The sequence below is a fragment of the Zalophus californianus genome, chromosome 14 (assembly GCF_009762305.2).
Source record: "Zalophus californianus isolate mZalCal1 chromosome 14, mZalCal1.pri.v2, whole genome shotgun sequence".
In the NCBI taxonomy this organism is placed as follows: domain Eukaryota; kingdom Metazoa; phylum Chordata; class Mammalia; order Carnivora; family Otariidae; genus Zalophus; species Zalophus californianus.
Genome location: NC_045608.1, coordinates 64566344 through 64577397, shown reverse-complemented (window position 1 = coordinate 64577397; position 11054 = coordinate 64566344). Strand labels below are relative to the sequence as shown.

General features: G+C 36.5%; 1 pseudogene; it reads right to left on the bottom strand.

The window, feature by feature from the left end:
• Positions 1 to 10537: 10537 nt before the first annotated feature.
• On the bottom strand, positions 10538 to 10774 carry LOC113913136 (annotated as a pseudogene).
• Positions 10775 to 11054: the final 280 nt, after the last annotated feature.

The following is an 11054-nucleotide window of genomic DNA, read 5'->3' as shown; positions in this document are numbered from 1 at the left end:
TTCGAATATGCCAATTTTTTTCTCCACCTTGGTGCCGATGCAATGCTATTACCTTTGTCTGTGATGCTCCTTATTAAGGTATACATCTTTTAAGACTCACTTCTAAACCTATTTCTTCAAGTAAACGTTCCCTGAATGGTACTAAACTTTCTAACATACAATTGCATTGTACTTATTTTACTTTTAATTCAGGGCAAGTTATAAAATAATGAATAGGTAATGAGTCCTGGTTGATAACTTTTGTCACTTCTCAGAATGCAAATTCCTTCAGGAAGATTGTTTTGGTCTTTTAAGCTATATATTCTCAAGGTCTAGTATGTTGTGTTGTATTTTTGAGACATTATATACCTATTTTTAAGACAAACAAATGACCAAATAGAATGGTATTCAAAAAGTGTTTTAAAAGACACAGGAACAGAGGTCCATTTGTATCTCTTTTGTATCTTACTTTGTCTAGGACCCCTTACTCCCCTTTTACTCTTCAGTGCTACAGTACATCTGCAACAATTAGTGATCAAATAATCAAGAGTTTAGAAAGCTGAAAAAAACCCCACTATGATTTCAAAGCAATAAACAAATTCTTTGCTTTACTTCAACTGTCCAGAAATGGGAGTCTCCCTGAACTCCTACTTTAAAAATGGAACTAACCTCTACTACAAATATGTCCCTCATTAGCCTACTTCCAGTATTAGAGAAAGAAACACTTTATTAGTAGTTGGGAGATGGCGAAAGGCCAGGCTCTTTTTCTACTACTGTAAAATGATGCTTTCTTGAATAGCCTCATTGAGATATATCCCACTGGGGCAGAGGGAGTAGGGGAACCAGTAACTGTGGTTTCACAGTCCTAATATAGCAAGCATATTTGTATTCATTACAGTGGGCCTTGGAGTCTATTGAGGATGGAGATATAAAATTGGAAGAGATAAGGCAAAAGGACAGCAGGAAAATCCTTCCACTGCCGGAGGCAGTGGGCATAGGAGAGGAATGATAAACACATGCATCCCCTTTAGTGAGTTGGATGCTGGGGATATTTTTCTTTTTAATGTTCTTTAACAGGATATATTTCCTTGAAAACCAAACAAAAATTAAGCTCATTTTGTTGCCAAAATATGCAATTTACTCAATGATTTATTTGTTTTTCCTTTTCAGAGGGCACTTGGCTTTCATTTACAGGTGAAATTACCCTGCCTTTTTCAACATCTGCATATCTGGATATATTTTCCAAGTGAAGAATCCGAACAATTGTGTGGAAAAAATTTATCCACGATCCCTCTGTGAGTTAATTTGTAATGCTGAAATAAAGGCAAGTTTTCTCAAAACCAAATCTAATTATGTATAAAAGCAAGAGAAATAGTACCTTATGTTATGTGATTATTGGAGAAGCTAAAAGTTTTCCCATACTAATATGGCATGGTGCAATGGTAATTATTAGGGTGTTTTAATTGAGATAAAGTATTACTAACCAGGGAGGCAACCCCCCTCACCTAGGCCCAGTGGCCACTCCCATTAACGGTGCCAGGTGAATGGATGGTTAAGCCACCACTGCTGATAACTAAACCAGATGGCACCAAGTTCTTACAGGCAACAAAGCAAGAAAGGTTGATGAGTGTTGGGCCGAAGTTACAAGCACAAGCGAAAAGATTAAGAGGCACTACAAGGAGAGTTAAAAAAAAAACAAAACACAAAACTTTGTAACTTTAGACAAGTCATTTAAATTCTTTAGGCCTCAATTACTCCCAAATTTAGGCTTAAAATTTACTTGTATCTTTGACACCTTTAACAGTTAATCTAGCTGTTGAGTCAAGATTACACAGAGCATACCTGTTTTACTCTGCTTCGCTTTCCTGTGCTTTGCAAATATTGCATTTTTTTACAAACTGAAGGTTCAAGACTTAAGTGGAAGAAGTAACCAGATGTGGTGGAAATAGCAAGAGAACAAGAATTACAAGTGAAGCCTTAGGATGTGACTGAATTGCTGCAAGCTCATGATATAACCTGAACAGATGAGAGGTTGCTTCTCATGGATGAGCAAAGAAAGTGGTTTCTTGAGCTGGAACTACTCCCGATGAATATGCTGTGACAATAGTTGAAATGACAGTAAAAGACTTAGAATATTGCATAAACTTAGTTTATAAAGTAGTGGCAGGGTTTGACAGGATCAACTCCAAATTTGAAAGAAGTTTTACTGTTGGTGAAATGCTATCAAACAGCATCACATGCTACAGGGAAATCGTTCATGAAAGAAAAAGTCAATCAATGTGGCAAACTTCATTATTGTCTTATTTTAAGAAATTGCCACAATCACCCCAACCTTGAGCAACCACCACCCTGATCAGTCAGCAGCCATCAACATTAAGGCAAGACCCTCCACCAGAGGATGGTTAATATTTTATAGCAATAATGTATTTTTAAATTTATTAGACATAATGCTATTGCACACTTACAAGACTACAAGATAGTGTAAATGTAACTTTTACATGCACTGAGAAACCAAAACATTAATTTGATTCTCTTCATTGTGATAGTTGCGTTATTGTGGAGGCCCGAAACCAAACCCACGATATCTCCAAGGTATGCCTGTACTTTCAGAAATCTGTCTTAAGTAAATAATTAGAAATGAAGAAATTATAAGTGAAATGGAATATTCAGCTTATTATATTTATAAAAGAATAAATATTGAAACTGTGGAAATATTAACAATAGCAGGATGATTAAGTAAATTATGATAAATTCCTATTATTTCATCATAACAAAATAATGTTTAATTATTTTAGGAAAAATGATGCTTACAAATGTTGAATGAAAATACTAGTACATGTATCTCATCTTATCACTTTTCACATTGTATCAAAATTATGTGTGTGTATCTATTTGTTCTCACTGGGCTCTAGAATTGATTAAGGATCAAGTTATATTTTTATCTCTACATTTTTAATGTTTAGCATGGGGGTACATAGTAAAGATATATTTCTGAAATTTGACTAAGCTGCATGAATGTAGTTTATGACTTACAAAGAAAAGTAACAATTTTAAAGGTATGAAACTATTTTTGAAATTCAATGTGGTAGGTACTGGAAAAACTAAGATGAAAGAAGCAAGGACCTATTCTTAATGGACTCATCATCTAGCCGTGACAAAACCCAATAACAATTTGGTGAGATAATATTGGAAGGTCATAGGTACATAATCAGAGAAGTAATCAAAGGTAGTCATTGTGTTTGCAAATGAAAGAAACTTAAATCTGAGGAGTTTATGTGCAGAGTTCATTTATTAGCTCATGGAACCAACCAGTAAGAGGAGGGACCAGCTAGTCCTATAGTGTGCTCTCAGAAACCTGAATCTTCCAGAATTTTCCTTCTTTATTTTTATCCATATCTTAAGTATTTTTTTTTCTGTTTTTCCATGGATATCAAAATTGGCTTTCTCTAGTGTCCAAAAAAATGATTATAAGTTTCTTCGGTATGCATAGTTTAGGTTTATAAATGGAAAGAGACTGAAATTTTATTTCTTTAAGTTAGAAATTGTATTGATGGTACTTAACTGGTCCCCTTTTGTCAGGTGTTATTCTGCAATAGCTGTGAATCAACAGCACTCAAGAAAACAACATGATGATTTTTTTTTTTAAGTAAGCTCTATGCTCAACATGGGGCTCGAACCCATGACCCCAAGATCAAGAGTCACATGCTCTACTCGCTGAGCCAGCTAAGAGCCCCCAACATGATGTTTATAGTAGGGAAAGAAGACTTTATCAATGATAGTGGTCCAGTTCTGGGCAAATAAGTAGGATGTTTGGAAACTTGTTAAGTAAAACTTAACATATAAACTATAAAAATATGTAAACTTGCTTTTGAAAGGTGACGGACTCCTCATGTAATAAGAAATAATGACCATTCTTTAAATGTAACATATTGAACAAAAGGTTGAAGCAATACAACATTCTTGCAGAACCTGTGGATTCTTGAGATATTGCTGGGACAAAACAGAGAAGGAAGCAGTAAAAGAGGGTAAGAACATAAGGAGCTAGGTCATAAAGAGATTGGACTACGAACCTTAAAGGCTTTTTTTTAATAGGTAATTGGGAATTATTTTTCATATTTTTTGTAGTAAAATATACATCACATAAAATTTTCCATTTTAACTATTTTAAGTGTATAATTCAGTACCATTAATTACATTCATCACTACTATCCAGTTAGAGAACTTTTTCATCATTCCAAAATGAAACTCTGTACCCCTTAAAAAATTAACTCCCCATCCCACCCTCTCCTCAGACCTAGCAACTTCTATTATACTTTCTGTCCTTGGGAATTTGCCAATTCTAGTTACTTCTTATAAGTGGAATCACACAATATTTGCATTTTGTGCCTGGCCTATTTCAGGTAGCAAATGTTTTTGAGATTTGTCTATGTTGTAGCATGTATTCGAATTTCATTTCTTTTTAAGGCTGAATAATATTCTTTTGTATGTATATACTACATTTTGTTTATCCATCATCTGTTGACGGACATTTTGAGTTGTTTCTGCCTTTTGGCTATTGTTAATAATGCTGCTATGAATATTGTTCTACAAGTCTCTGTTTCAGTCCCTGCTCTCAATTATTTTGAGTATACCCACGAAGTGGATTTGCTAGATCATATGATAATTCTGTCTTTAACTTTTGGAGGAACCACTGTACTGTTTTCCACAGTGGCTGCACTATTTTACATTCTTACCAACAGTGCACTAGGTTTTCAATTTCCAATTTCTCCACATCCTTGTCGACAATTGTTATTTTCCTTTTTTTTTTTTTTAATAGTAGCCATTCTAACACATGTGAAGTGTTATCTCATTGTGGCTTTGATTTGCATTGTCCTAATGACTAGTGATGTTGAGTGTTTTTTCATGTGCTTATTGGTCATTTGTATAACTTTTTTAGGAGAAATGTCTATTCAACCCCTTTGCCCATTTTTCATTCGGTTTATTTTCTTTGTTGTTGTTGATGAGTTATAGGTGTTCCTCATATACTATGGATATTAATCTCTTATCAGATCATGATTTGCAAATACTTTCTCCCACTCTGGATTTTTTCACTCTCTTCATAGTGCCCTTTGACTCACAAATGTTTTCAGTTTTAATGGAGTCAAATTTATTTTTTTTATTGTTGGCCTGTGATTTTGGTGCTATATTCAGGTGACGGAATTTTAAGTGGGATAGTAATATAATTAAATTTGGATATTAGAATCTCTTAGATGAGACAGTGGGGGGTGACTTAAGAGGAGGAAAAAATGTAAGACAGAAAGACAAGTTAATAAGCCACAGAAAAAGGCTTATGGATAAGAAAGCAGATAGATGAGCCAAAATTCTTCCTCCCCCTACGTTCCAGATCTTGTTAAATGAACAACAAGAACAAAAAGTAAAATCAGGGAAAAAATGATCAGAAGCAATAATATATCATACCACATACTATATACCTTTAAATGTGTTGGTCCAGGCAATTCAGTGAAAATCCAGGTGCAGCTTAGAAAGCTACACACATTATACCCGCTCCCTTGTCCTCAAGAAGAAATACAAAGGAAAGGAAATGAATCTTAAGCAAATCCAGAGAATTCTTACTAATAACTCCTACACTGAACTTAAGTAGAATGAGTGCGATAATGCAGTCAATGGCACAATGAAAGAAAAATCCTCTTGAATAGAAACTTAGAGTTGTTGTGGTCTCATCAGAATCCATAAAATTCTCTAGGACTCTCCATTTTCCGGGTTTTCACAGTGAAGTTAAGGAATAATCTGAAAGTCAGATTGTTGCATCCTGTTAGATAATGAAACTGCTTACCTTACTCCCCTACTGGATGAAGCTCAGTAGAAAACATTGACAAATGTTAGAAGAGACATACAACCAGGCCAGGTTCTACAATAAAGGCTGCACATTACCCCACTGGCATATATCTCTCCTTTTTCTTTTGTTCTCAGGTTAAAAAGTGTGGAATGAACAAAATGATCCCAGTCCCCAGTGTAAAGCTTGGAATATAATATAGAGATTTCCTGAAGCAAAGTAAATCATCCTCCATTAGAATAAATAATAACATCAGATTAGGCTACCCAAGTGAAATATGAGAATAATAAAATAATGACATGAACATTATCCAAACATTTCAGGAAAAAAGAAAACTTTAAAAATGAGAATGGAATAAAAGAACCATGTGTGGAAAAAAACAAAGGTCAGTATCGAACAGAGCTTAATTCAAGGAATCTAAATCCAAAATGACTACTAGTTGGGATAAATAAACTTAATAGAATACATATTCAAATCAAACTGAAAGAAATAGAGCTATAGGAAAAAAATAGAAGAAAAACAACAGCATTGAAGAACATCATAAAATATAGCAAGGAAGAACTGAAATAGTGACAGAAGGAAATATATTTTTTCCAAAATAGATGAGTGACTCTTATCAGTCCAACTGTCCTGCAGACAACAACTATAAGTTTTGGGAAAAAAACACACAAATACACACACACAAACCTACCTGAAAAATGGGAGAATTATCGAAATCAGACAAATACTGGACTGGAGTCAACACGATGGGCAAGTTTTCTAGCTTCATAATTTTTAGAATGAGAGCTGGTTCAGTTTGCACCGCATGGAGTAAGCAGAAAAAACTCAGAAAACTCAGTTTTTCTGGCTTGTAACAACAGAAAATAGAATAAAAGGCAACAATAGTCAATGGCAATTGAGGGTAGAAATCCAGAAAAGATGAAAGCCAGAGAGGGGAATCTCCAAATTCTGTGTATAATTCTTCCCAACCCTCTTGCTGATAACAGTAACTTGCATGAATGACATGGACAGAAACAACACAACAGAAGATAAAATATCTGAACCAAGAGGTATTATGCTGCCCATTGCAGGAAGACAGAGAAAGTTTGCCCTTTGAATCCAATCAATTTAAGTGTTTGCTAAAAGATATAAAATTATTCAACACTCAACACTCAATCCTCCTGGCAGGATTATAACCTAATCTACAGGGCATACTATTCCACAAATACACAATCCAAAAGTACTCTATCCTCAATGAAACTGGAAAACACAACTCATTCTGAAGAGAAAATGCAATCCATATAGACTACCTCCGAGATGACACAGATGTTGGCATTGGCAGAAAAGAATTCTAGGGCGCCTGGGTGGCTCAGTTGGTTAAGCGACTGCCTTCGGCTCAGGTCATGATCCTGGAGTCCCGGGATCGAGTCCCACATCGGGCTCCCTGCTCAGCAGTGAGTCTGCTTCTCCCTCTGACCCTCTTCCCTCTCGTGCTCTCTATCTCTCAGTCTCTCTCAAATAAATAAATAAAATCTTTAAAAAAAAAAAAAAAGAAAAGAATTCTAAAGTAACTATTTTAACTGAGCTTAATGATATAAAGGAAAATATGCCTTTGCCATGTGAAAAAAAGAAATCTTAGAATTAAAATAACTCTGAAAAGACACAAATGGAATTGTAAAACTGAAAAATTCAATATGGGAAAATTTTAAAAATGTATTAGGTAGACAACAGAAAAGTGGAAGTTATGGAAAAGCCTGTGACTTTGAAGATGGATCAATACAAGTGATTCAATATGAAAAACAGAAAAAATTTCAAAAAATATTTCTAGGAACCCATGAGACAATATAAAAAAGAAAGGAAAGGGGACAGAAAAATATCTGAGGAAATAATGGCCAAAAATTTCCAAAGTTTGTTCATAGACATAAATTTATAGATTGAGAAGCTCAGCAACCTTAAGCAAGATAAACATATAGAACACTATGCCTTGTTATACCATAACCAAGTTACTGGAATCCAAAAATAAGAAAAAAATCTTGAGGGGTATACCTGGGTGGCTCAGTCGGTTAAGCATCTGCCTTTGGCTCAGGTCATGATCCCAGGGTCCTGGGATCGAACCCTGCATCGGGATCCCTGCTCAGTGGGAAGCCTGCTTCTCCCTCTCCCACTCCCCCTGCTTGTGTTCCCTCTCTCGCTGTGTCTCTCTGTCAAATAAACAAATAAAATCTTTTTAAAAAAATCTTGAAAACAGCCAGAAAAATATTGACACATTACACACAGGGGTGTGTCACTTTAAATTCTGTGAATTTTCATAAATTCTATATATCAGAAGACAATGAAATATTATCTGAGAGAAATTTAAACACCCCAAACCTATCAATTCATAATTCTATATTCAGAGGAAATATCTTAAATAAATAAAAAAGTGCTAAGTGATTACCATTGGGTATTTGTGCCTAATGGGTCAAGCATACCAGCTCTAAAGAACAAATGAATAGCTGCACTCCATCACCTCATTAGGAACCAGACCACTCCACAAAGATTAGAGAAGATTTAGGGGAAAACGCTGAATCTGTGGTCTCATCTCACCCAGACAGAGGTCTTTGGCCCTCTCTCTCCTATACCAACATGCCATCTTGAAAAAGAACAGGGAAAGCAGAAGGATCTGAAATATTGGGCATTGGTCAAATCTAAATAGAAACAATATTAAACCAGCTCTGAAACAGAAAGGAAATCTGACTTCATTGGATTCATTGAATATTAAATACAAATAGATCACTTAATCAAGGAGTGATCTGGATTAATTAATAGACAAATTCGAGCTTTTCTGCTGCCCACTTGAATGGAATGGGGAGGGTAGCCCAGTTAAGGAAAAAAAAAGTCACCTTTTCCTTGTATATAGTTTAATTGTGTATGTAGGCTTGCATCCATGACATACGTGTTTATAACAAAATATGTTTAGCTTCTGCTATTTGTTTAGACAATATACACTCTTCCCATCTTAGTTTTATTCTTATATGTCCATTTGTTTCCACTCACATGCATGGGGTATTTTTGTGGTTGAAAGAAATCAGTAGAGTAGGGTGGGAGGGGAAAGAAAGTAGAACCAAGAGGAAATGTAATATCTGTTCTCTATCAGGTTGTTAAGTTTCAGTTGCCATGGCAAGATCGTATAGAGACAGAGATAGTGGGATCTGTTCAAGAGAAAATTCATGAGACTCCAGGTATGAGGAGAGTTGTTCTGGGTCTAAGGGATGAGATTTAGCACAGGATTGGGGGAGTTGAGGGAGGGCAGGCCTTTTCTGGTGCTGTTTCTTCAGAACTTGCACACTTTCTGAGACCCAGAATATTGGAGCATTTGAGGCATCCAGAGCCAGCAAGCAATCCTGCTATGTAAGTGTCTTTTTAATAGGCCGGGACAGTACTTAGATGTCTCCAAGTGGCCTCCGGGCAGCAGACGGGGACTGGGAGACTATAAAAGAGGGGAATGAGGCAGTTATCAGAGTCGACTAAAAATTAGTGGTTCCGTGCAAGGCTTCTCCTTAGAGATGTCCTCTACATCAGAGGACAGCACAAGTGAATAGAGAGCTGAATTCCTACCACATGGTGATGGCTATGGAGCCAGAAGGCATTTAGATTATGAACATACAGAAAAACGCTCTAAGAGTTAGAGAGCAAATAAGGATTATAATAATAATAATACTTTATGCTTTCACAGAAAAGGCCCATCCAATTAAAAAAAAATTCCTCTGTCTGTTTTCTAGATAGGGAGAAATAGGCTCTTATGGGAAAAATAATATTGCCTTAAATTTGCTTTTATTTTCCTGTACAGTTTTCAAGTCCTGTTTCTACCTTATTACCTCTGATTTAATCCTCTCAGGAATCTAGCCGGTCTGATCTCTGATTCAAAGAATTAACATGACTTGCTCAAGACCACTTGGCTAATGCCTCGCGTCATTTCAGACTGGAACCTGAGCCTCCTAGTTCACAGTCCTGGCTCTTTATGCTAAGTCCTGTTTTTAGAGTCCTCTTTCTCCCGACCATGTCTGACCATAGCCACCTGACATCTGAATTACTGCCCTGGGGTTTGAACACAGCCGGCACGTGATCTTTTATAAAAGGACTCCGTTTGTCTATGACTTCACAGACTCCTCTCTTCACCTCCTATTTTTTTGCTTCTATGTCACAGCTGGGAGCAACCACATCTATCCACTTGATGAAATCTGAACGTATAAAGTGATTTCTTTTCTGTAGGAGGAGACCATTATGAACAATTTCGACTTTGGGTTGGGCAAAAGAGAATGCTGGGCTGTGAGGAATTGAATCTCTTTTCAAATCTTCAGGTGAGGGCAGAGTCTCAGAGTTAGAACAGAAGACAGAAAAATTTTTCCCTGTAATATGATTTCAAGGCTGCAGAGAAAGCCCTTCACCCCACAAATGCTCCTCATCACATGCATATAATTTTTTTTAAATGCAACATACAAACTTTATTTAACAAAAGCAACAGGTAAAGTCAAACAGGCACTTATATTAAGAGAAAAACCAACTAGAAGAAATTTTATCTTAAACACCTTACAGTAACCTATTTGCAGTTGCATTTACTGAGCTCTGTTGCTGTGAAGAATACAGCTCATGCACAGGTATGGATCAACAATTTGTACATTTTTTCAAGTATTCACTGAATACTACCTTATATACACATATACATTAAATTTGAAAAAGATTTAATTGACGATCCCCAGATAGACTTCATTTTTGTTGCTCTTTTGGAAGAGGTCGTCTAAAGAGAATATGTGGTTCTGGCTCATGAATCATGTAATGAACCCAGCCTAGACTCTGTTGGACACCAAGTCTCCTCCACTCCTCTTCAGACATCAGATGGGTTTTCGGGACTTGTTTGGAAAGTTCTCTGGGTAACATGACATGCCGGTACTCGTAGTGCTCGTCGAAGTACTTGTCCTAGTAGTAGATCTGCTTGTGGGCCATCCTGCGGGCGGGCGGGAGCGACGGGGCGCAAAGAGCGGGTGCGGCGGGCCACACGTCCGGGTCTGGCCAGAGCAACGACTCCGCATATAATTTTTTTTATCAGGGGACAAGACCCTTCCTTTTACAAGAGAGGAAAGTGACATTCTGAGTGTTCCCAGTGAGGGTAACATTGTGGCCAAGAGCAGTGTTGGAGTAATGGAAGCTAAGACCTCCATACGGCTTGTTATGTGCCATTCACTCCTTAGTCCCTTTACATTTATTATTACTCCTACTTTTCTCA